The sequence below is a fragment of the Triticum dicoccoides genome, chromosome 2B (assembly GCF_002162155.2).
Source record: "Triticum dicoccoides isolate Atlit2015 ecotype Zavitan chromosome 2B, WEW_v2.0, whole genome shotgun sequence".
NCBI classification, from domain to species: Eukaryota; Viridiplantae; Streptophyta; class Magnoliopsida; order Poales; family Poaceae; genus Triticum; species Triticum dicoccoides.
This window is the reverse complement of record NC_041383.1, coordinates 247,344,892-247,370,557: the sequence shown is the minus strand read 5'-3', so window position 1 is coordinate 247,370,557 and position 25,666 is coordinate 247,344,892.

The following is a 25,666-nucleotide window of genomic DNA, read 5'->3' as shown; positions in this document are numbered from 1 at the left end:
GGGTTTGCTTCAGTTCCTCTACCGGATACAATGAAGCCCAAGAGCTTTCCGGCTGGTACGCCGAAAACACATTTTTCCGGGTTAAGCTTAATGTCATATGTTTGGAGATTATCGAACGTGAGCCTCAAGTCGTCTACTAGAGTTTCGACGTGCTTGGTTTTGACGACCACATCGTCTACGTATGCCTCCATTGTTTTGCCGATCTGGTTTCCAGACATGTCTGAATCATGCGCTGATATGTTGCGCCGGCGTTTTTGAGACCAAAGGGCATTGTGTTGAAGCAGAATGGGCCGTATGAGGTGATGAATGCCGTTGCGCCCTGGTCGGGCTCTGCCATCTTAATTTGGTGGTAGCTGGAGTATGCATCGAGGAAACACAATGAATCGTGTCCTGCGGTAGCGTCGATAATTTGATCGATGCGGCGGAGGGGGAAGGGATCCTTTGGGCAAGCCTTGTTGAGGTCTTTAAAATCAACGCATAGGCGCCAGGATTTGTCCTTCTTTCGTACCATCACCAGGTTTGCTAGCCAGTCCGGATGTTTTATATCTCTGATGAATCTGGCCTCCAATAATTTGGCTAGTTCCTCTCCCATGGCCTGCCTTTTGGGTTCAGAGAAACTCCGAAGAGCCTATTTGACTGGCTTGGATCCTTTTATGATGTTTAGGCTGTGCTCGGCCAGCCGGCGTGGGATTCCTGGCATGTCTGAAGGGTGCCACGCAAAGATGTCCCAATTTTCGCGTAGGAATTCTCGTAGTGCCGCGTCTACATCAGTGTTTTATTGTGCCCCAATGGAGGCCGTTTTTGTAGGGTCAGTTGAGCCATCCTTCCAGTACGGTTCCATGCCCTGTAAAGGGTTTTTGCTTTTTGGTATTTAACCCGGGTTCCTGACGATGATGCACCCTTTTATTTCGGACTGGGGTTGTATTCAGGGCCGGACTGTCCCAAAAATCTAAGATTCAGGGGCCAAGAAGTTTCCGAACTTGGAAGCTTGGGTTCTTGGATGCTGTCCAATGAATCTAGCCCGCTGCCTGACTTTAGGTTCAGGGCTTGAGTGACATCCTCCCCTCCACGGTAATCCGGCATGGAGGGATCAGGAATCCAGACATAGCTAGTCCTTAAGATAGAAGAAGGGTTGCCGCATTGTTCCTCTACCACGGCAACATGGTGGGTAACCTGGGGAGAATTAATCTCTCTCAGATCGGGTTTAAGCCCAATCTGATTGTAGTCTGTAGCGACTCCCAGGGCGGCGATGCGATCCAAGAGCTCGTTTAAGGAAGAGAGCTCCATCGGATCTAACTACTCAGCGGGTTCCGAGTTAACGTGAAGATTGCTTTCGATGACCCGAGAAGTCATCGTCGGCGCGGTGGCCGAACAGGCGGTCATAAGGAAACCGCCTATCCGGAGAGTTTGGCTGATAGCCAAAGCTCCTTTAGCCACAATGCCGTCTTTAAAGACGGGACGGGGCATCCTTCCTGATGGCAACGGCACAGAGGAACTCTCAATGAAAGCACCAATGTCGGTGTCAAAACCGGCCGATCTCGGGTAGGGGGTCCCGAACTGTGCGTCTAGGCGGATGGTAATAGGAGACAAGGGACACGATGTTTTTACCTAGGTTCGGGCCCTCTCGATGGAGGTAAACCGTACTCCTGCTTGATTGATATTGATGATATGGGTAGTACAAGAGTAGATCTACCACGAGATCGGAGAGGCTAAACCCTAGAAGCTAGCCTATGGTATGATTGTTGTTCGTCCTACGGACTAAAACCCTACGATTTATATAGGCACCGAAGAGGGTTAGGGTTACACAAAGTCGGTTACAATAGTAGGAGATCTACATATCCGTATCGCCAAGCTTGCCTTCCACGTCAAGGAAAGTCCCATCCGGACACGGGACGAAGTCTTCAATCTTGTATCTTCATAGTCCAGGAGTCCGGCCAAAGATGATAGTTCGGCTATCCGGACACCCCCTAGTCCGGGACTCCCTCAAAGGGCATGGAACACTTCCCTAGAAAGAAAATAAAATTACCATACAAATCTATCATGAGAGCCACTTATGGATTGCCTACCAAAGATGGCAATACCTAGATATATCCCTGCTTTTATGCCTAGCTAGGGGCGTTAAACGATAGCGCTTGTTGGGAGGCAACCCAATTTTATTTTTGTTTTTTTGTTTTTGCTTCTGTTTAGGAATAAATAATCCATCTAGCCTCTGTTTAGATGTGGTTTTATCTTTTAATTAGTGTTTGTTCCAAGTAGAACCTATAGGATAACCTACGATGATAGTTAATTTGATTCTGCTGAAAAACAGAAACTTTGCGCGCACGAATATAATTTTGTTAAATCACAAGAACGTGATTTTGCATTGATTCTTTTTGCTTCTGTTCTATAGACAAATTATCCAGGACTTCATATTTTGGTAGGATTTTTAGAGTTCCAGAAGTTTGCGTTAGTTACAGATTGCTACAGACTGTTATGTTTTTGACAGATTCTGTTTTGCGTGTGTTGTTTGCTTATTTTGATGAATCTATGGCTAGTAAAATAGTTTATGAACCATAGAGAAGTTGGAATACAGTAGGTTTAACAAAAATATAAATAAATAATGAGTTCATTACAGTACCTTAAAGTAGTCTTTTGTTTCCCTTCTCTAACGGAGCTCACGAGATTTCTATTGAGTTTTGTGTTGTGAAGTTTTCAAGTTTTGGGTGAATTCTTTTGATGGATTATGGAACAAGGAGTGGCAAGAGCATAAGCTTGGGGATGCCCATGGCACCCCCAAGATAATCCAAGTACACCAAAAAGTCAAAGCTTGGGGATGCCCCGGAAGGCATCCCCTCTTTTGTCTACTTCCATCGGTAATTTACTTGGAGCTATATTTTTATTCACCACATGATATGTGTTTTGCTTGGAGCGTCTTGTATTATTTGCGTCTTTGCTTGTTAGTTTACCACAATCATCCTTGCTGTACACACCTTTTGAGAGAGCCATACACAAATTTGAATTTGCTAGAATACTCTATGTGCTTCACATATATCTTTTGAGCTTGATAGTTTTGCTCATAGTGCTTCACTTATATCTTTTGAGCGTGATAATTTTTGCTCTAGTGCTTCACTTAGATCTTTTAGAGCACGGTGGTGGATTTGTTTTAAAGAAACTATTGATCTCTCATGCTTCACTTAGATTATTTTGAGAGTCGTTAATAGCATGGTAGTTTGCTTAATATTAATATACTTGGTATTCAAGATATGTGAAACTTTCTTTTGAGTGCGTTGAATACTAAGTTTGATGCTTGATAATTGTTTTGAGATATGGAGGTGATAATACCAAACTCGTGCTAGTTGAGTAGTTGTGAATTTGAGAAATGCTTGTGTTGAAGTTTTCAAGTCCCGTAGCATGCACGTATGGTTAAAGTTGTGTAACAAATTTGAAACATGAAGTGTACCTGGCTTGTGCATCCTTATGAGTGGCGGTCGGGGACGAGCGATGGTCTTTTCCTACCAATCTATCCCCCTAGGAGCATGCGCGTAGTACTTGGTTTTTTATGACTTCTAAATTTTTGCAATAAGTATATGAGTTCTTTGACTAATGTTGAGTCCATGGATTATACGCACTTTTTCCTTTCCGCCTTTGCTAGCCTCTTCGGTACGGTGCATTGCCCTTTCTCACCTTGAGAGTTGGTGCAAACTTCGCCGGTGCATCCAAACCCCGTGATATGATACGCTCTATCACACATAAACCTCCTTATATCTTCCTCAAAACAGCTACCATACCTACCTATTATGGCATTTCCATAGCCATTCCGAGATATATTGCCATGCAACTTTCCACCATTCCGTTCATCATCGTCATGACATACATTACTTTTGTCATATTGCCATTGCATGATCATGTAGTTGACATCATATTTGTGGCAAAGCCACCATGCATTATTTTTCATACATGTCACTCTTGATTCATTGCATCATCCCGGTACACCGCCGGAGGCATTCATATAGAGTCATATCTTGTTCTAAGTTCCGAGTTGTAATCCTTATGTTGTAATCAATAGAAGTGTGATGATCATCATTATTAGAGCATTGCCCAAAAAAAGAAGAAGAAAGGCCAAAAGAAAAAAATAAAAGCCCAAAAAAAGAAAAAAAAGGGCAATGCTACTATCTCTTTTTTCACACTTGTGCTTCAAAGTAGCACCTTGTTCTTCATATAGTGAGTCTCATATATTGTGCTTCAAAGTAGCACCTTGTTCTTCATGTAGTGAGTCTCATAAGTTGTCTTTTTATACTAGTGGGAAATTTTCATTATAGAACTTGGCTTGTATATTCCTACGATGGGCTTCCTCAAATGCCCTAGGTCTTCATGAGCAAGCGAGTTGGATGCACACCCACTAGTTTTCTTTTGTTGAGCATTCATAGCTCTAGTGCATCTGTTGCATGGCGATCCCTACTCCTCATGTTGACATCAATTAATGGGCATCTCCATAGCCCGTTGATTATCCTCGTCAATGTGAGACTTTCTCCTTTTTTGTCTTCTCCACACAATCCCCATCATCATATTCTATTCCACCCATAGTGCTATATCCATGGCTCACGCTCATGTATTGCGCGAGGGTTGAAAAAGGTTGAGATTATTTAAGTATGAAACAATTGCTTGGCTTTTCATCGGGGGTATAGAAGTTGGGAACATCTTTGTGTGACGAAAATGAAGCATAGCCTAACTATATGATTTTGTAGGGATGAACTTTCTTTTGCCATGCTATTTTGAGAAGACATGATTGCTTTGATTAGTATGCTTGAAGTATTATTATTTTTATGTCAATATGAACTTTTGTCTTGAATCTTTCGGATCTGAATATTCATACCACAATTAAGAAGATTTACATTGAAATTATGCCAAAGTATCACTCCGCATCAAAAATTCTCTTTTTATCATTTACCTACTCGAGGACGAGCAGGAATTAAGCTTGGGGATGCCTGATACGTCTCCCACGTATCTATAATTTTTGATTGCTCCATGCTACTTTATCTACTATTTTGGACTATATCGGGCTTTATTTTCCCCTTTTATATTATTTTTGGGACTAACCTATTAACTGGAGGCCCAGCCCAGAATTGTTGTTTTTTGCCTATTTCAGTGTTTCGAAGCAACGGAATATCAAACGGAGTCCAAACGGAATGAAACCTTCGGAAACGTGATTTTCTCACCGAACGTGATCCAGGAGACTTGGACCCTACTCCAAGAAGTAACAGAGGCGGTCACGAGGGTGGGGGGCGCCCCCCCCCTAGGGCGCGCCCCCTGCCTCGTGGGCCCCTTGTTGCTCCACCGACGTACTCCTTCCTCCTATATATACCTACGTACCCCCAAACGATCAGAAGGGGAGCCAAAAACCTAATTCCACCGCCGCAACTTCCTGTATCCATGAGATCCCATCTTGGGGCCTGTTCCGGAGCTCCACCGGAGGGGGCATCAACCATGGAGGGCTTCTACATCAACACCATAGCCCCTCCGATGAAGTGTGATTAGTTTACTTCAGACCTTCGGGTCCATAGCTAGTAGCTAGATGTCCTCTTCTCTCTTTTTGGATCTCAATACAATGTTCTCCCCCTCTCTCGTGGAGATCTATTTGATGTAATCTTCTTTTTGCGGTGTGTTTGTTGAGACCGATGAATTGTGGGTTTATGATCCAGCTTATGTATGAATAATATTTGAATCTTCTCCGAATTCTTTTATGTATGATTGGTTATCTTTGCAAGTCTCTTCGTATTATCCGTTTGGTTTGGCCAACTAGATTGGTAGTTCTTGCAATGGGAGAAGTGCTTAGCTTTGGGTTCAATCTTGCAGTGTCCTTTCCCAGTGACAGAAGGGGCAGCAAGGCACGTATTGTATTGTTGCCATCAAGGATAACAAGATGGGGTTTTTATCATATTGCATGAATTTATCCCTCTACATCATGTCATCTTGCTTAAGGCGTTACTCTGTTTTTAACTTAATACTCTAGATGCATGCTGGATAGCGGTCGATGAGTGGAGTAATAGTAATAGATGCAGAATCGTTTCGGTCTACTTGTCTTGGACGTGATGCCTATATACATGATCATACCTAGATATACTCATAACTATGCTCAATTCTGTCAATTGCTCAACAGTAATTTGTTCACCCACCGTAGAATATCTATGCTCTTGAGAGAAGCCACTAGTGAAACCTATGGCCCCCGGGTCTATTCTCATCATATCAATCTCCATTACTTTAATACTTGCTTTGTTTTTACTTTGACTTTTACTTTTCACTTTGCATCTATATATCAAAAATACCAAAAATATTATTTATCATCTCTATCAGATCTCACTCTCGTAAGTGACCGTGAAGGGATTGACAACCCCTAATCGCGTTGGTTGCGAGGAGCTATCGTTTTGTGTAGGTACGAGGGACTTGCGCGTGGCCTCCTACTAGATTGATACCTTGGTTCTCAAAAACTGAGGGAAATACTTACGCTACTTTGCTGCATCATCCTCTCCTCTTCGGGGAAATCCAATGCAGTGCTCAAGAGGTAGCACTTACCGATAAGGATCTCAGTCTCACCTAGATGGGATTGTAATCTCTCTGTTTCCCTTCGTAACGTTTTTGTACCACCGAGATGAGCACGGTCCCACCGAGATTGCAATGTAAACTCCCTGTTTCCTTTTCGTAACATTTCGGTCCCACCAAAATGAGCGAATCGGTCCCACCGAGTTTACCTGACCAACTCTCTAGTTAGCTTATTACCAAAATCGGTCTCACCGATTTTATGTAATCGGTCTCACCGATATTACGTTATGCCCTAACCCTCACCATATCGGTCCTACCGAGTTGCATGTCGGTCCCACCGAAAATCCTAACGGTCACTAGATTTGCTGAATCGGTCTGACCGAGTTTACCAATTCAGTCCCACCGAGTTTGGCAAGTTGTGTGTAACGGTTAGATTTTGTGTGGAGGCTATATATACCCCTCCACCTCCTCTTCATTCGTGGAGAGAGCCATAAGAACAAACCTACACTTCCAACTTGCTGTTTCTGAGAAGGAACCACCTACTCATGTGTTGAGGCCAAGATATTCCATTCCTACCATATGAATCTTGATCTCTAGCCTTCCCCAAGTTGCTTTCCACTCAAATCTTCTTTCCACCAAATCCAAATCATGTGAGAGAGAGTTGAGTGTTGGGGAGACTATCATTTGAAGCACAAGAGCAAGGAATTCATCATCAACACACCATTTGTTACTTCTTGGACAGTGGTGTCTCCTAGATTGGCTAGGTGTCACTTGGGAGCCTCCGACAAGATTGTGGAGTTGAACCAAGGAGTTTGTAAGGTCAAGGAGATCGCCTACTTCGTGAAGATCTACCGCTAGTGAGGCAAGTCCTTCGTGGGAGACGACCATTCTGGGATAGACAAGGTTGCTTCTTCTTGGACCCTTCGTGGGTGGAGCCCTCCGTGGACTCGCGCAACCGTTACCCTTCGTGAGTTGAAGTCTCCGTCAACGTGGATGTATGATAGCACCACCTATCGGAACCACGGCTCAAAAATCACCGTGTCTCCAAATTGCGTTTGAATCCTCCAAACCCTTCCCTTTACATTCTTGCAAGTTGCATGCTTTACTTTCTGTTGCTCATATACTCTTTGCATGCTTGCTTTAATTGTGTTAAGATTGCTTGACTTGTGCTAAGATAGCTAAAATCTACCAAAGACTAAAATTGGGAAAAGGATAAGTTTTTATTTGGTCAAGTAGTCTAATCACCCCCCCCCCTCTAGACATACTTTCGATCCTACAAGTGGTATCAGAGCTTTGTTCTCCATTTGCTTTGATTTCCATAGCCTTTGGTGGTCATAGCCTTGGTTTCACAACCTAGGAGAGTATGGCGTCTAGCGAGGGAAATTATCACCGTAGAGGTCCTTACTTTGATGGTACTAATTTTGCTAGTTGGAAGCATAAGATGAAAATGCATATTCTTGGACATAACCCCGCCGTTTGGGCTATTGTGTGTATTGGCTTGCAAGGTGAATTCTTTGATGGGAGAGAATCGAACCGTGAAGCTAGTGCGGAAGAGTTGAAGATGCTGCAATACAACGCTCAAGCTTGTGATATCCTCTTCAACGGATTGTGCCCCGAAGAATTCAACAAAATCAGCCGTCTTGAGAATGCAAAGGAAATTTGGGACACTTTGATTGATATGCATGAAGGTACCGACTCCGTCAAGGAATCCAAGCTGGATGTGCTCCAAAGTCAACTTGACAAGTTCAAAATGAAGGATGGTGAAGGTGTCGCGGAAATGTACTCTAGGCTTGCTCTTATCACAAATGAGATTGCGGGCTTAGGAAGTGAAGAGATGACCGACAGATTCATCATCAAGAAGATCCTAAGAGCTTTGGACGGAAAATATGATACCGTGTGCACATTGATCCAAATGATGCCCAATTACAAAGATCTTAAGCCAACGGAAGTCATTGGAAGAATTCTTGCTCATGAGATGTCGCTCAAGGATAAGGAGGAACTTCACAACAAGTCAATTGGTGCTTACAAAGCCTCATGTGAAGCCCCCACGTCATCAAGTGAGAAACAAACCTTCAATGAAGAATTGAGCTTAATGGTGAAGAACTTCACCAAATTCTACAAGAGTAGAAGCAAAGAGAGAAGCTCCAAGTCAAGGTCCTACAATGAAAAAAGATCTTCCAATCGAGAGTGCAATTGCTACAATTGTGGGAGACCCGGACACTATTCCAATGAGTGTACGGCACCCCAAAAAAGAAGAGAAGAATCACCCAAGAGGAGAAGTAGAAGAGAGGAATCACCACCAAGAGAGAGGAGGAGTAGAGATGATCGTTATGAACGAAGAACATCCAGGAGGAGCAAGGATTCGGAAAGGAGGGACAAGTTATCAAGGAGCTACACAAAACAAAGACATCAAGCTCATGTTGGTGAATGGGTGTCCGGCTCCGACTCCGACAATCACTCCGAGAGAAGCTATCACTCCGACTTCGAATATACTCAAGATGAAGGTGTTGCCGGTCTAGCACTTGTGTCAACCAACTCCTATGACATATTTGATTCACCTAATGAAGGAATTGGAAGATGCTTCATGGCTAAAGGCCCAAAGGTAACACACCCCGAGTATGTTGATTTCAATAGTGATGAAGATGACTTGCTAGGTGATGATGATTTACTTGTTGACAACTCTAGTGATGAATACTATGATGAAACGTCAATTCATCATGCTAATCAAGATAAAACGAATGAAAATGATAAGGATAAGATTGAGCTTCTAACTAAAGAACTAAACACTCTTAAGTTAGCTCATGAAACTATCTTAGAAGATCATCGATAACTTTTAAGGACTCGTGAGAAGTTACGCTTTGAAAGGCTCAATCTTGAGCAAGAGCATGAGTTCTTAAAGGCAATCAATGATGATCTTCGTAAGAAAAGTTCTTCTTACATTGCCAAGCGTTTACTCTTATCTACTTACATGCCTCAACTCAAGTCCATTAACAAAAACAAGAAGGATTCTTCCTCTAGTAGTAACAATAATCATGCTAAATCAAATGTTGTTGCTTATAGTAGTTCTCTTGATTCCACTAATGATACTCTTAGCCAAGTTACACTTGAGCAAGAAAATAGCTTATTGAAGGGAACTATAGAGAAAGGTGTTTACAAGAGCCTTGCCGGGAGTAAGCAATTTGAGGAAATTGTACGCAAGCAAGGAAGACACCGGAAGAAACATGGTGTTGGTTTTGAACGAAAGTTCAATGCCAATGGAGTTGAGTGGGAAGAAGATCAATATCCCAAGACGAAGTTTGTTCCTCAACAAGAGAAGTACGATCCTACTTCCTTCAAGGGGACACAAGCTCAAGATGATCTTCCACCACAAGACCATAAGCAAAAAGGCAAGGACAAGCTTCAAGAGGAGATTGATGCATTTGAAGAAGCTCCTAAAGCCTTGGTCAAGTGGGTTCCCAAGACTATGACAAGTTCTACTTCATCAAGTACGACTACAACTCCAAGGATTCCCATCAAGATGATGTGGATCCCGAAGAAGAAGAACTAGAGAGTTCTTGAGGGTGACTCCGCCAACATATTTCACTCATATCATTTTGGCAACAACAAGTGCAATCAACTTCCACATCTTGCACTAGTTCAAGGATCACAAACCCTCTTGTTGGTAAGACAAGGGACAAGGTAATATAATGCTTTCATAGACATCATCTTGTGTGTGCATCACTTTATGTCTATGGATATCCTTGTTTGTTCCTTGTGGGACTAACTCGTGTAGGTATCGAAAGTGCAACTCACTCCAAAGGATTGCTCCAAATGATCTTCATCAACATTGAGCATCCACATCTTCAACACCTACATGAAGTCATCATCGACAAAACCCGAGGTTAGTTCATCCCTCTAAGGGGGGGTCTCACATCTAGGGGGAGCTTAACTCTAAGAATTGAGTCAAAGCAACTCTAATGGTGTGACCACATCAAAGCATTATGTAAAAGTGCTAACCCCACTTGAGCTTAAACGATGAGTATGACCTATGATCAAATGTTCTCATTTGACTCCTAAGTCAATATACTCATATATAGATGACCTAGTCATCGCCAATTGTTTGATAGATGCTAGAATTGGTTGTGCATGCTTTGCCACATATTTCATTTGCCATCTTAATGTGTGAGCATGTTGGTTGCATATTTTACTCATTCGAGGACATCCACTTGTTGCTTTGATTGATTGGTTTCTTTTTCTTTTACCAAGTGGATGGACAAGAATGCCTAAGAACCTTCTCTAGCTATATATGCTTTTCTTGTCTCAAACTCTATTCATGCTACATCACAAAATTTGATCAAGTCAGATTCGAACCACTCTGTGTGAGGAGCACTCGGAGTCCCCGATTCGTCATAGACTTAAACTTCCAAAACTTCTTTGTGCGTTTCGGTCTGACCGATTCCTCCATTTTGGTCATAACGAGATCACTAAGTCAATCTAGGTTTTCAATCTTGGTGCAACCGATTTGAACTTTTCGGTCACACCGAGTTGTTGTAACTGTATACAGTTATGCATCTCGGTGCCACCGAGTTGTTCCACTCGGTCACACCGATAGGGTCAGGCTATATATACTCACGGGAAAAAATTTGGAAACTTTCTCCAAACCCCTTCGCCCACGCATAGCTCGCTCTGCCTCCAGGGTCCGGATCGTCCTCCTCATCGCCAGCCGCCTCTAGTCGCTGGTCTCCGCCGCCGTCAACGGAATTCACCCCCGCCGTTGCCGCCGTAGCGAGTTCATCGCCAAGCTAGGGTATGGACTCGATCACAGTGCTATCCCCGTCCAAGTCCTATCACATTGTGTTCATATGATTCTTGCCACGATTGAAACTATTCTATCCAGTCAAAACAATCCATAGTTTAGAAGTGAATTGAAAATTTAGCGTTAGGTTTCCGCCGAAACCATCTCAGACCCACCGAGTTGCAGAACTCGGTTCCACCGATTCGGCTAAGGCCATTGCACAAGTGATTCTCAGTCTGACCAAGAATTGCAAATCGGTGTGACCGAGTTCAGGACTTTGTGAAACCCTAGCAGTCTTGGTGCCACCGAACTGTGACTTGGTCTGACCGAGTTCACTAGTTTAGGTTCCAAAAGCTGCTTCGGTATCACCGAGTTTGCAAATCGGTTGATCCGAAATGCTTTCTGTGGAAAACTAAAACTAAGTTTTTGAATCATTCTTTTGCAAAAACCTCTGTATTTTGTGATGCTCATCCACTTTATCTCATCTACATCTATTCACAGGGTCAGCAGTCAGTGTTTGCAACATGTCTGATCAAAGTGACAGCCAAAACAGGGAAGAGGAGCAGATTCGGATGAGTGAGGGCACTAGTCCCTCTAGTACCTCAGATGATGGAAGTAGGAACACCCCAAGCAACTTGCCCAAAGCTGCCACCAGGGCCAGAAAGAAGAAAATCTCAGAATCTGAGGATGAAGACTATGTGGTAGTAGAGGATGAGGCCAATTCCAAGAATAAAGTGCTAAAAAAGGAGTATGGCACAGTTGCTGCCATTAAGCCTGGTATGAAGACCAAAGTACCTGCTAAGAGAACTCCCATGTCTAAAGCCAGAGCCTCTACTCAAGTACCTTTGGAATCTCAACCCAAAGAGGCTGCTGCAGAAGGGAAGAAAAGGAAGGAAAGGGTCAAGAAGACTATCGGTGTCAAAATCGGCGGATCTCGGGTAGGGGGTCCCGAACTGTGCGTCTAGGCGGATGGTAATAGGAGACAAGGGACACGATGTTTTACCCAGGTTCGGGCCCTCTTGATGGAGGTAAAACCCTACGTCCTGCTTGATTAATATTGATGATATGGGTAGTACAAGAGTGGATCTACCACGAGATCAAGGAGGCTAAACCCTAAAGCTAGCCTATGGTATGATTGTTGTAATGTATGTTGTGTCCTACAGACTAAAGCCCTCCGGTTTATATAGACACCGGAGAAGGCTAGGGTTACACAGAGTCGGTTACAATGGTAGGAGATCTACATATCCGTATCGCCAAACTTGCCTTTCACGCAAAGGAAAGTCCCATCCGGACACGGGACGGAGTCTTCAATCTTGTATCTTTGTAGTCTTGGAGTCCGGCGGACGATGATAGTCCGGCTGTCCGGACACCCCCTAGTCCAGGACTCCCTCAGTAGCCCTTGAACCAGGCTTCAATGACGATAAGTCCGGCGCGCATAATGTTCGGCATTGCAAGGCGGGTTCCTCCTTCACATAATCCAGAGAAGATCATGAACACCAGGATAGTGTCCGGCTCTGCAAAATAAATTCCACATTCCACCGTAGAGAGAATAAAATGTCCACAAGTCCAATCTGCTGACGTATTTTGCGGCATGTCGTCACGCCACTACCAAGCCTTTACTTGAATCATTTTTTGTTATACCACCTCATCACGTTTAGCGAAGCGGTTTCCTTGGCACGTCTTGTCGAAGCAGAGATCGTGTTCCCCTTATTCCGGGATTCTCATCAATACGGATGTGGGTAACCCAACCGCGCCATTGATGGTGGCGCTTGGGAGATAAGCGAGTTTTACCAGGCTGGTGGGGGACGCATAGTCTTCGCCCGCCTATATATAAGGGATAAGGATTCACCTTTTCACCCACGCCTTCTTCCTCCTTTGCTTATCCACCTCCGCGCACTCAAGCTCCAACGCCCAAGCTCGCGCATCTCATCTAAACCTTCCCCGACCATGTCCGGAGGGGGAGGCAAATGGTTGGCTTCCACCGTTAAGGAGGAGCACATCACCAAGCTGCGCAGTGCCGGATACCTTTCTGGCGATATCGCGCACCGGCTGCCTGACGAGGGGCAGCTCATCCCTACCCCCGGGCCCCATGAGAGGGTCGTTTTCTTTCCCCACTTCCTCCGGGGACTGGGCTTTCCACTTCACCCCTTTGTCCGGGGGCTCATGTTCTACTACCGCCTGGATTTCCACGATCTGGCGCCGAACTTCATCCTCAACATCTCAGCGTTTATCATCGTGTGCGAGGCCCTCCTCTGCATCCGGCCCCACTTCGGCTTGTGGCTCAAGACCTTCAACGTCAAGCCGAAGGTAGTGAAGGGCACGCAGGCGGAGTGCGGAGGCGCCATGTTGGGCAAGATGCCCAACGTCCTCTGGTTCGAAGGGGCCTTCGTGGACTCTGTGAAGGGGTGGCAATCGGGGTGGTTCTATATCACCGAGCCGCGCGACCCTGCGTGGGCGGCGGCCCCCGAGTTTAGATCTGGTATCCCCACGCAGCTCACCTCCTGGAAAGAGAAGGGCTTGTTGTGGGGTAATCCGAAGGAGCTGATAGGACTCTGAGCCTGTATCCAGAAGCTGGTGAACAAGAAGCTCAGGCTCGTCGACGTGGTCCAAGTCATGCTCGTCCACCGGATCCTCCCATGCCAAGAACGGGCATTCAATCTGTGGGAGTTCGATCCGGAACGGCACCAGGCGCTGAGCGGGCTCTTCAACACGACGTACGAAGGCGCCTGGAGGGTGCTGTTTAAGGGCGTCGAAGCCTCCGCATCCGTGACAGAAGATCGCGGATTTTACTCGCAGCATCCGGCTGATGAGGTAAGTGATTCTACCCCTTTACGGGACACTTGTGGTAAATAGATTGATTCTAAGAGGGTTTCAATCTCCCTTTTCCTTTGACAGGAATGGATGAAGAAGGCCGAGCAGCTCATCTGCCCGGCTCCCATGCCAGAAGACCCAGTGGACGCCCGTCTAGCGGGGCTGCTGGTTCTGGCACCGCACGTGGTGCTGGAGAAGAAGGCCAAGAAGGTGGCCACGGGGACCCGAAAGAGTTCCCATAATCAAGCGTCCGACGATGAGGCGGACTCCTCCCCCGAAGACGAGGAGGAGGAAGAAGACTCTCTCCCGGAAGGGGGAGAGAGGAAGAGGAAGGCTTTCCCAACAGGGGAGGCCGAAGGGTCCAAGAGGGGGAGAACCATTCCCCCGGACAGCTCCGCCAACACCGACGTTGGCGACGAGGAGTGGCCTTCAAGGGCCAGGCCTCCGGCGAGATCGTAAGTATCTGGATCCCTGATGTGCAATTTCTTTCGTGTCACATAGTGTCCTACTAATGCCGCATACTACCCGCAGTTTGGCCGATGATGATTTCCCCACTTCATCGAGCGGGTCGTTGGCCCCGTCGGATGTGGATTTACTTCCGACTGCCTCTACCCCCCGCGCCTATGAGGACGCCGAGGTGGGATCCCAGAAAGGGACCCATCAGGAGGAGGCTCCAGAGGCGCCGCAAGGCAGCCTCCCGGACTTTGCGCCAGACTCTACGTCGGAACCTGTAGTGGTTCCAGAGTCCGGCAGGCGGCCCCTTAGAAAGAAGGGCAAGACCGTGACACCGGCGGCCTCCGTCCAATCGGAGGCGCCAGACAACTTGCTGGAGGCGCTCAAAGGCGCTTCCATCGAGGAAGAACACCGCACTGTTATGAGTGCGGTGATTCAGAAGGTTCAGCTCGCCAAGAGCGGGCTGACCGAAGCCTGCAGTAGCCTTCTAACAGGCTTTGAGGTAAGAAATTAAAATTATGTAATGTAATACCGCATAGACAGTAGCCCCTGATGCTCGGTTTGGTGTTCGGAAAGAAAAGCCGGACTGAGGATCTAAAAAGATATTCGCAGGTTGCTAATAAATTATGTCAATATGGGTTTGCAGGCTGTGCTGCTGACCTCTGCCGCATTGACTGCGGAGGTTGGTACATTAAAGCAAGATCTCGAGCGGTCCGAGCGAGAGCTCGGCCATGCCAAGAGGCAGCTCGAGGACAAAGAAGGTGAGTAGCACCGCTTTGAATTTTTACCTTACATAAAAGGATTTTGGTCGCAATAAAATTTACAAGGATAATATGGGTATTGCAGGGGCCATAAACGAGGTGGCAGCCCTGAAGGAGGCTGTGTCCGCGGCCGAACGCAGTGCGGCCGCGGAACGGGCAGAGCGAGAAAAGCAGGAGGCACAGGTGGCGGCAGTGCGGCAAGAGCTCCAGGCTCTCATGGAGAAGCATGAGAGCTTGGAGTGCGACTCCAAGACTCGAGAGTCCGAGCTCGCCTCGGCTCTCGAAAGTGCCAAGGCCGAGGCCCGTAAGGCCCTTCAGGAGGTTGAAGATGTGAAGAAGATAGCGGCGGGTAAGGCATTTTTCATGCAAAGCAAGCATGTTAATGTAAACTACCTGACACTTACCCGCATTCGGAGCTCTCCAGGGGCATTTGCAGATCTGCCGCATAGTGTGTCCGATGCCGCCGCATTCTACCGTGGCGAGGAGGGGAGCTCAACGGAGAAGGTCTTCTGGTCTCAGTACGCTGAGGCCGGCCATCCGGTGCCCCCAAGCGACCAGCTGAAGCAGCTGGTCGAACTCCACAAGGTAGCTGAGGAGGCCATGAAGGGCCTTATAGTCCGGCTGTGGCCTGGACAGGCCATGCCTGGGAGCTACTTCGGCCTCGTGCGGCGGCTGGTGGATGCGTGCCCCTGGGTGGAGGTCATCAAGCGCTCCGCCTGTATTGAAGGTGCTCGTCGGGCCCTTGCCCGCACAAAGGTGCACTGGGGCAGGCTGGATGCAGAGAAGCTTCTTACTGACCCGCCGCCCCCGGGCAAGGAGTATCGTACGCCCGAAATGTATTATAAAACTGTCCTGAAGGGGGCCCGCGATATTGCGGATGAATGCCCTAGAGATGTAATTTTTGAGTAAACTCGCTATGTATTATCCTGTGCGCTGAAAACTTTGTTCATGTGTGCCTTAAGCAACGCTTGTTTAATTTAAAATATTACCTTCTGTGCGGCCGTTTATGAAATCTGAGAGATGGCAAGTCGTTGGCTTCAGCCCCCAAGCCGCAAGTGATGGGGTGTTCGGGATAACTTGAGCACTCTTGTTCCCATTTTTGGGTCCATCTAGGGAGGCGCTCAACACAACGAACAAGGCAACCGGACTTATAATGCTTGAACACTCTCACTTAGCCATAGAATTCTATAATTTTAAATTTCGGTGACGCCCCTAGTATTCGGAAGACCGAATGCGGGGCGCTATCCACGCCTTCGTCGGACATAATCCGGAACTTCGCTCAAAGCGGCGTGAGTCTTTAAGGACCCGAAAAGACCTCTCGAACAGCGACCAGTCTCTCGCCTTATCATGCCGGTCAGTTTTAGCTTTCTCCACTGAGGCGCTCGCCCGGCTCAATCGGGGCGCAATCGCAGTGGTTCTCCCAGTGCCACCTTAGCCGACGGAACGGAACGTAAGGCACCAAAACGTGGGAGCCGGGCAAACCCAACTATTGACCCAAGACATGATTCGGAGCCGATTCATATAATGCTATAAGTTCGGGGTGCCGCACTTGTGAAAGTGTTCGGACTTATCACACCATAATGTGGGGAACATAAGCCCCTGGTGTATTAGGCCGTACCAAAATATACGGGTGCAAGATGTCATGTAATGAACATATATATGTAATAACAGGCAAGACAGTGTTGCGTCATTTATTAAAGGAAGTCTGCTATGAGTGCGGACTGATACAAATAGTGCGGTAAGCAAGGGTTTTGGACTAGTTAAACATGTCCCCCTCCAGGGATGGGCTGCGGACTTGGTGTATATAATCAAATTTAATGCTCGTAATTGAGACCGCCTGAGTGTTCGTCGCCGCATTCCTGCTTCCCTGGCTGTTGCATCATGAGTTCGGCAGGTTCACCACCGGACAGGGCCTCTGGCTAACGGAGTCCTGTGTATACAAAGAAGGAAAATAATAATAAGAAAGAGTGGCGCACTTGTGAGCCCCTGGTGTGGTCGAGCCGCACTCTGGGTCTATTGTGATCGTGCCCCTTCCCCTACGCCCATGGTATCTCCAAAGCGTAATGATGTACGTGGAGGGTTGTTCTTGCAATCATGCGAGGGCGGGGGTTAGGGCCGCATTGCTACGCGTGCTTGGATCGTGCCAGGTGGTCTTGGTTGGTGTTGCTTCGGGCGCGTTTGGCTGTATCCGGCCGTTTAGCGGCCGGACTCGGAAATTGCCTTAAAAGGCTGCTCTGTACTTCTGCCGCGAGAGCCGCTGTATGTTCCTCCGTTCAGAGGGAGCGTTCCGTATTTCCGTTGACCGTGATGACTCCACGAGGGCCTGGCATCTTGAGCTTGAGGTATGCATAATGCGGGACCGCGTTGAACTTTGCAAACGCGGTTCGTCCGAGCAGAGCGTGATAGCCGCTGCGAAATGGTACTATGTCGAAGATTAACTCCTCGCTCCGGAAATTATCCGGGGATCCGAAGACCACTTCCAGTGTGACTGGGCCTGTACAATTGGCCTCCACACCTGGTATGACGCCTTTAAAGGTTGTCTTTGTAGGTTTAATCCTTGAGAGGTCTATGCCCATCTTTCGCATTGTATCCTGATAAAGCAGGTTCAGGCTACTGCCGCCGTCCATCAGGACTCTCGTGAGGTGAAATCCATCGACGATTGGGTCTAAAACCAATGCGGCGAATCCGCCATGGCGGATGCTGGTCGGATGGTCTCTTCGATCGAAAGTGATTGGACAAGAGGACCATGGATTGAACTTCGGGGCGACTGGCTCCATTGCGTATACGTCCCTTAGTGCACGCTTCCGCTCCCTCTTGGGTATATGGGTTGCGTAAATCATGTTCACCATCCGGACTTGTGGGGGGAAACCCTTCTGTCCTCTATTGTTCGGCGGTCGGGTCTCTTCCTCGTCGTCGCTGTTTAGCCCCTTGTCATTGTTTTCGGCAATTAACTTGCCTGCCTGCTTGAACACCCAGCAATCTCTGTTGGTGTGATTAGCTGGCTTTTCAGGGGTGCCATGTATCTGGCATAAGCGGTCGAGTATTCGGTCCAAATTGGATGGACCCAGAGTGGTTCTTTTAAATGGCTTCTTCCGCTGACCGGGTTTAGAGCCTCGGAATCCGGCGTTGACTGTCGTATCCTCCTTATCGTCGCCGTTAATGCGGCGTTTATTTTTGCTTCGACGCGACCTGCCATTGTGGTCCTTAGTATCCGGACTGCCAGAATTTTTACTGAGGTTGTTGCTGCGAGCTAGCCAGCTATCTCTCCCGCGCAGAAGCGGGTCATTAATGATGTGAGAGCTGCCATGGATTTCGGCTTTTCCTGTCCCAGGTGCCGGGCTAGCCACTCGTCGCGGATGTTATGTTTGAAGGCTGCGAGGGCCTCTGCATCCGGACAGTCGACGATTTGGTTTTTCTTTGTCAAGAACCGTGTCCAGAATTGTCTGGCCGATTCGTCTGGCTGCTGAATTATGTGGCTTAGGTCATCAGCGTCTGGTGGCTGCACATATATGCCCTGGAAGTTGTCGAGGAATGCGGCTTCCAGGTCTTCCCAACACCCAATTGACTCTGTGGGCAAGCTGTTAAGCCAATGCCGAGCTGGTCCTTTAAGCTTGAGTGGGAGATACTTGATGGCATGGAGATCGTCGCCGCGGGCCATATGGATGTGAAGGAGATAATCTTCGATCCAAACCGCGGGGTCTGTTGTGCCATCGTAGGATTCGATGTTTACGGGTTTAAACCCTTCAGGGATTTGATGATCCATTACTTCGTCAGTGAAGCATAGAGGGTGTGTGGCGCCTCTATATTGGGCAATATCACGACGTAGCTCGAGAGAGCATTGTCTGTTGTGTTCGGCCCGGCCGGAGTTATTGTATCTGGCGCGACGGTATTCGTCGTGGGTCGTGGGGCGCCCCCGTGATCCGTAGATGGATCTGGATTGCCTTGCTTTGTCCTCCAATATATTTCGCAAGTCTGGCACGTTCCCTCTTGGCTTCGCGCTTTTGGAGCGATGCCGGGGTACGGTCTTGGTGGAGGGCCTGGATGCCTCTCTATCGCGACCACGGGGTGGTCGGTCTGCCGTATCGTGCGCTGGTGATGAAGGTATGAATGCTTCCTCCTCTAATCGGGGGAGCAACTTGCGTCTTGGGTAGCTTTTGGAGGGGCGTTCGAGTTTATACTCTTCGGCCGCGAGGACCTCGGTCCATCGATCGGCCAGCAGGTCCTGATCAGCTTGAAGTTGCTACTGCTTTCTCTTTAGGCTATTTGCCGTGGCAATAAGCCTGCGTTTGAAACACTCTTGTTCGACGGGATCCTCGGGCACGACGAATTCGTCGTCATTGAGGCTTGCCTCGTCTTCGAAGGGAGGTATATAGTTATATTCCTCGACCTCTTCGTCTGCCGCCCTCTCGTGAGGGCTTGCTTCTGCATCCTCCTGCGCTGAGTCTTGCTGGAGGGGATTGTCTTCGGCACTCTCTGGGGTATTATTATCTCCTGTGCCGGAATCTCCATTCTTGCTTTGGCGGGATTTAGAGCGGCGCCGCTGACGCCGGCGCTTGGACTGTTTCTTTAAGGAATCTGCCTCCGCTACTTCTTCGCCATCCCCATCTTTTGGGGTGTCCACCATGTATATGTCGTATGACGAGCTGGTCTTCCAGTGCCCTGTAGGCGCTGGTTCCTGTTTGTCTCCGGCATCGTCGTCCATAGCGTCGATGTCTTCGGAGTCGTAGTCTAGCATGTCGGTTAGATCGTCGACAGTGGCTACAAAGTGGGTGGTGGGTGGGCTCTGAATTTCTTCGTCGTCCGTATCCCAACCATCCTGGCCATAATCCGGCCAGGACTCTCCGGATAGCGAGAGATGCTTTAGCGAATTTAGGATGTCGCCAAAGGGCGAGTGTTGGAAGATGTCCGCGGCGGTGAATTCCATAACCGGCACCCAATCGGATTTGATTGACAGGGGCGTGGGAGGTTCGGAGTCCGGCAAGGAGTCCGGCGCCTCGGAGTCACGAGCTTCGCGAGGGACAAGGTTAGTGTTCGACTCCATCGCCGTGGAAGTTGAAGCCCCCGAGGCGGTGTCCAACCACCGGTCCTCGATCCGGGCGATCGGCTCCGGTCTAAGGGCCGGAGCGGATTCTTGTACGGCCACCAAGGCACTGTTCGGCGGCAGAGCTAGATCATGCCCATCGTAACAGTGCGGCACGCTTGGCTGTGGCTCGAGCCCGTCGAAGATCAAGTCCCTGCGGATGTCGGCCATGAAGTTTAGGCTTCCGAACCTGACCTGATGGCCAGGGGCGTAGCTTTCGATCTGCTCCAGATGGCCAAGTGAGTTAGCCCGCAGGGCGAAGCCGCCGAATATGAAGATCTGTCCGGGGAGAAAAGTCTCACCCTGGACAGCGTTGTTGATTGAAGAAGCCATCGAGCCTATCGATGACGACACAGAGGAACTCTCAATGAAAGCACCAATGTTGGTGTCAAAACCGGCGGATCTCGGGTAGGGGGTCCCGAACTGTGCGTCTAGGCGGATGGTAACAGGAGACAAGGGACACGAACCAGGTTCGGGCCCTCTTGATGGAGGTAAAACCCTACGTCCTGCTTGATTAATATTGATGATATGGGTAGTACAAGAGTGGATCTACCACGAGATCAAGGAGGCTAAACCCTAAAGCTAGCCTATGGTATGATTGTTGTAATGTATGTTGTGTCCTATGGACTAAAGCCCTCCGGTTTATATAGACACCGGAGAAGGCTAGGGTTACATAGAGTCGGTTACAATGGTAGGAGATCTACATATCCGTATCGCCAAGCTTGCCTTCCATTCCAAGGAAAGTCCCATCCGGACACGGGACAGAGTCTTCAATCTTGTATCTTCGTAGTCTTGGAGTCCGGCGGATGATGATAGTCCGGCTGTCCGGACACCCCCTAGTCCAGGACTCCCTCAAAGACCATGGCCAGAGTTGTTTGAAAGCCTTCCATGATGGAAGAGGAAGAGGAAGAAGAGGTTGCTGCACCAACACCCAAGGCTCAGAAGCTTATGGGTGATGCTATTAGGTCAAGGGTTGCATCATCAAATCCCAAAGAAGCACCCAAAGCTGCCTCCAAGCCCAAGATTGCACCAAAGAGGAATACCAGAAACATATCTGCTGCTGAGAAGAACAAGGCCCAAGTGCCTGAAACTGCTGCTGAAGAAGAAGAAGATGAAGAGCATATCCTGAGAAAGTTGAAGCCAAAGATTCCAGACCACAATGATGCTCATCCTGTGACTGAGAACATGAAGCTAAGGAAGGATGCAGGACTTAGACAGTGGATGTTGTTTGATCCTTATGCTATCAGGAGAAGGACTGTTGTTGACTACAGGTTCCATACTAAGGAACAGCAGGATTTCTATGAGACAGTGTTGCTGGACAAGAAGCCTATAGTTTGTGACATGAGGTGGGTGGACTGGACCTACATGAAGGAGAATGAGGAACACTATCCTGGTGTGTATGACAGCTTTAGTGTTTGTGGAGTTGCAGACTTTGTTGGGCAGAAGCTCACAAAGTGGAATGATGAGCTCATAATGTAATTCTACTCCACGGCACACTTTTATCCAGATGGCGGGATAGTATGGATGTGTGAAGGTACAAGGTACCAATCAACTATTGAGGAATGGGAAAATCTGATCAATGCACCTAAGGAGAAATAAGATGACTTGGATGTCTATGCCAAGAAGAAGATGGGTCACAACACTATGGCACATATGTACAAGGAGATCCCAGATGCTGCAGTTGAGACACATAAGTTTGGATCTATACATTATCTTCTGTCAGGACTGCCAACCATCAACTGGATCCTCAGGCATACTCTATTTCCCAAGTCAGGTGACCACAACATGATCATAGGCCATGCAATAAACTTGCTACACCTATTTGATGTGCCACATAAATTCAAGGTCATGAGCCTCATTGTTGAGACCATCAAGAGGACAACAGCTGACTAGAAAAGAAGTTGTGGGTATGCCCCACAGATCCAGGAGCTGATTAACTCCAAGATGGGCACAGGCACATACTTGCTGGACAAGGAACACTTTGCTATCTATCCAGACTTTTATGATAACCAAGTGGTTATGGATGAAGATGAACCATCTTCTGTGCATGCTCAAACAAAGAAGGAGAAGGCAAGGACAGAGAAGGCTACCAAGATGCCAACAATGGAAGAGACATCTCAGTACTTTCTGAAGTGCAAACAAGATCAGCTAGGCTACTTGATTGCATCCACTCTGAGGATTGAGAAGGGGCTGGCTACCTGGACTCAAAATCAGGGGAGCCTGGAGAGGATCATGGAGCAGAAGTTCTATAACTTGGATGTGAAGGTAACTGAGATCCAGTCTATTGTTGAGCAGCTTCGGGATGATATGCAGGAAAGGCAGGGCAATACTACCACTGATGCATTTGCCAGAGTGCCTAGAGCTCAGAGATTAGCTGCAGCGCCAGTGACAGACACTAGAGCCACTTCATCTGCACCAGCTACAGCTCCTACAGCACCAACTCCAGCACCTACACCTCCAGCTCCATCCACATCAACTGAAGTCTTCGTCCAAGGAGCCATCTCTACACCACCACCTGAAGATCAAGCCTGAGAGTCAATCTAGTGCTATGCATTTTCTATGAACTTTTTGGTAACTTGTTGCCAAAGGGGGAGAAAACTGTATAGATCATAGGCTTCGAGAGAGAGTATTGCTTTTTATTCTCTCTTGCTTTGGTGGTTGAACTTTATTTGCTTGTTTGAGATACTTTATGTCTATGTGATACTTGGATGATCATGTGTTTGATCATATGCTACATTTATGCTTGTTGGATGACATTATCTCGTTTATCTCTATATGATCATTCACTTTGCTTGGTGATGAGTGCATGTATTCAATCATTATCATTTTGAGCGCTCCACCAAGATGTATGTGACATGGAAGATTTACCCATGAGCCTAACTCTTGTGCATTTGCAGTCCAAAGCAAATCTTAAACTATGCACAAATTTAGGGGGAGCTCTTGCTTATCACATACTTCTCAAAGCGACAATGTTTTTTACTCTTATTATCATTTGTCGAAGCTTTGATCTATATGTTGTCATCAATTACCAAAAAGGGGGAGATTGAAAGTGCAACTATCCCTAGGTGGTTTTGGTAATTCCTAACAATATATAGCTCATTGAGCTAACATCATTCCAAGATGAATATTTTAGGAAAAACTCAATGGATGGCATGGCATGGATGAGAAAAAGTGGATCCCTCAAAATGCTAAGGATAAAAGGATTTGCTCAAGCTCAAAAGCTCAAGACTCTACATTTTATATTTTAGTGATCCAAGATCACATTGAGTCTATAGGAAAAGCCAATACTATCAAGGAGGGATGAGGTGTTGCTTAATGAGTTTCTTGCTCTACAGTGCTTAGTGATATGCTCCAAAACCCTCAACTACTTTCTCATATCCACATATGACCTAAACCAAAAGTCAAACTCGGCGCCACCGATTCTTTCTATCCGGTGCCACCAAGTTCAGATGTCATAGCCACTGCCACAAACCCTAGGCAAATCGGTCTCACCGATAGGGATCTCGGTCTCACCGAGATGGGATTGTAATCTCTCTGTTTCCCTTCGTAACATTTCGGTACCACCGAGATGAGCGATTGGTCCCACCGAGATTGCAATGTAAACTCCCTGTTTCTTTTTCGTAACATTTCGCTCCCACCGAAATGAGCGAATCGGTCCCACTGAGTTTACCTGACCAACTCTCTGGTTAGCTTATTACCAAAATCGGTCTCACTGAGTTTGTGTAATCGGTCTCACCGAGATTACGTTATGCCCTAACCCTAACCATATCGGTCCTACCGAGTTGCATGTCGGTCCCACCGAAAATCCTAACGGTCACTAGATTTGTTGAATTGGTCTGACCGAGTTTACCAATTCGGTCCCACCGAGTTTGGTAAGTTGTGTGTAATGGTTAGATTTTGTGTGGAGGCTATATATACCCCTCCACCTCCTCTTCATTCGTGGAGAGAGCCATGAGAACAAACCTACACTTCCAACTTGCTGCTTCTGAGAAGGAACCACCTACTCATGTGTTGAGGCCAAGATATTCCATTCCTACCATATGAATCTTGATCTCTAGCCTTCCCCAAGTTGCTTTCCGCTCAAATCTTGTTTCCACCAAATCCAAATCCTGTGAGAGAGAGATGAGTGTTGGGGAGACTATCATTTGAATCACAAGAGCAAGGAGTTCATCATCAACACACCATTTGTTACTTCTTGGACAGTGGTGTCTCCTAGATTGGCTAGGTGTCACTTGGGAGCCTCCGACAAGATTGTGGAGTTGAACCAAGGAGTTTGTAAGGGCAAGCAGATCGCCTACTTTGTGAAGATCTACCGCTAGTGAGGCAAGTCCTTCGTGGGCGACGGCCATGGTGGGATAGACAAGGTTGCTTCTTCATGGACCCTTCGTGGGTGGAGCCCTCCGTGGACTCGGGCAACCATTACCCTTCGTGGGTTGAAGTCTCCATCAATGTGGATGTACGATAGCACCACCTATCGGAACCACGGCTCAAAAATCACTGTGTCTCCAAATTGCGTTTGAATCCTCCAAACCCTTCCCTTTACAATCTTGCAAGTTGCATGCTTTACTTTCCGCTGCTCATATACTCTTTGCATGCTTTCTTGAATTGTGTTAAGATTGCTTGACTTGTGCTAAGATAGCTAAAATCTGCCAAAGACTAAAATTGGGAAAAGGATAAGTTTTTATTTGGTCAAGTAGTCTAATCACCCCCCCCCCCCTTGATACGTCTCCAACGTATCTATAATTTTTTATTGCTCCATGCTACTTTATCTACTGTTTTGGGCAATATTGGGCTTTATTATCCACTTTTATATTATTTTTGGGACTAACCTATTAACCGGAGGCCCAGCCCAGATTTGCTATTTTATGCCTATTTCAGTGTTTCGAGGAAAAGGAATATCAGACGGAGTCAAAACGGAACGAAATCAACTGGGGAAGTTATTTTTGGAAGGAAAGCAACCTGATAGACTTGGAGTGCACGTCAGGGGAGTCCCGGGCTGCCCACGAGGGTGGGGGGCGCGCCCCCTGCCTCGTGAGCACCCCGGAGGTCCACCGACCCTGGAGGTCCACCAACGTACCCCCTGCACCCATATATACTCTTGTACCCTAAAACTTCCAGAACAGAAGATAGATCGGGAGTTCCGCCGCCGCAAGCCTCTGTAGCCACCAAAAACCTCTGGGGAGCCCGTTCCGGCACCCTGCCGGAGGGGGATCCCATCACCGGTGGCCATCTTCATCATCCCGGCGCTATCCATGACGAGGAGGGCGTAGT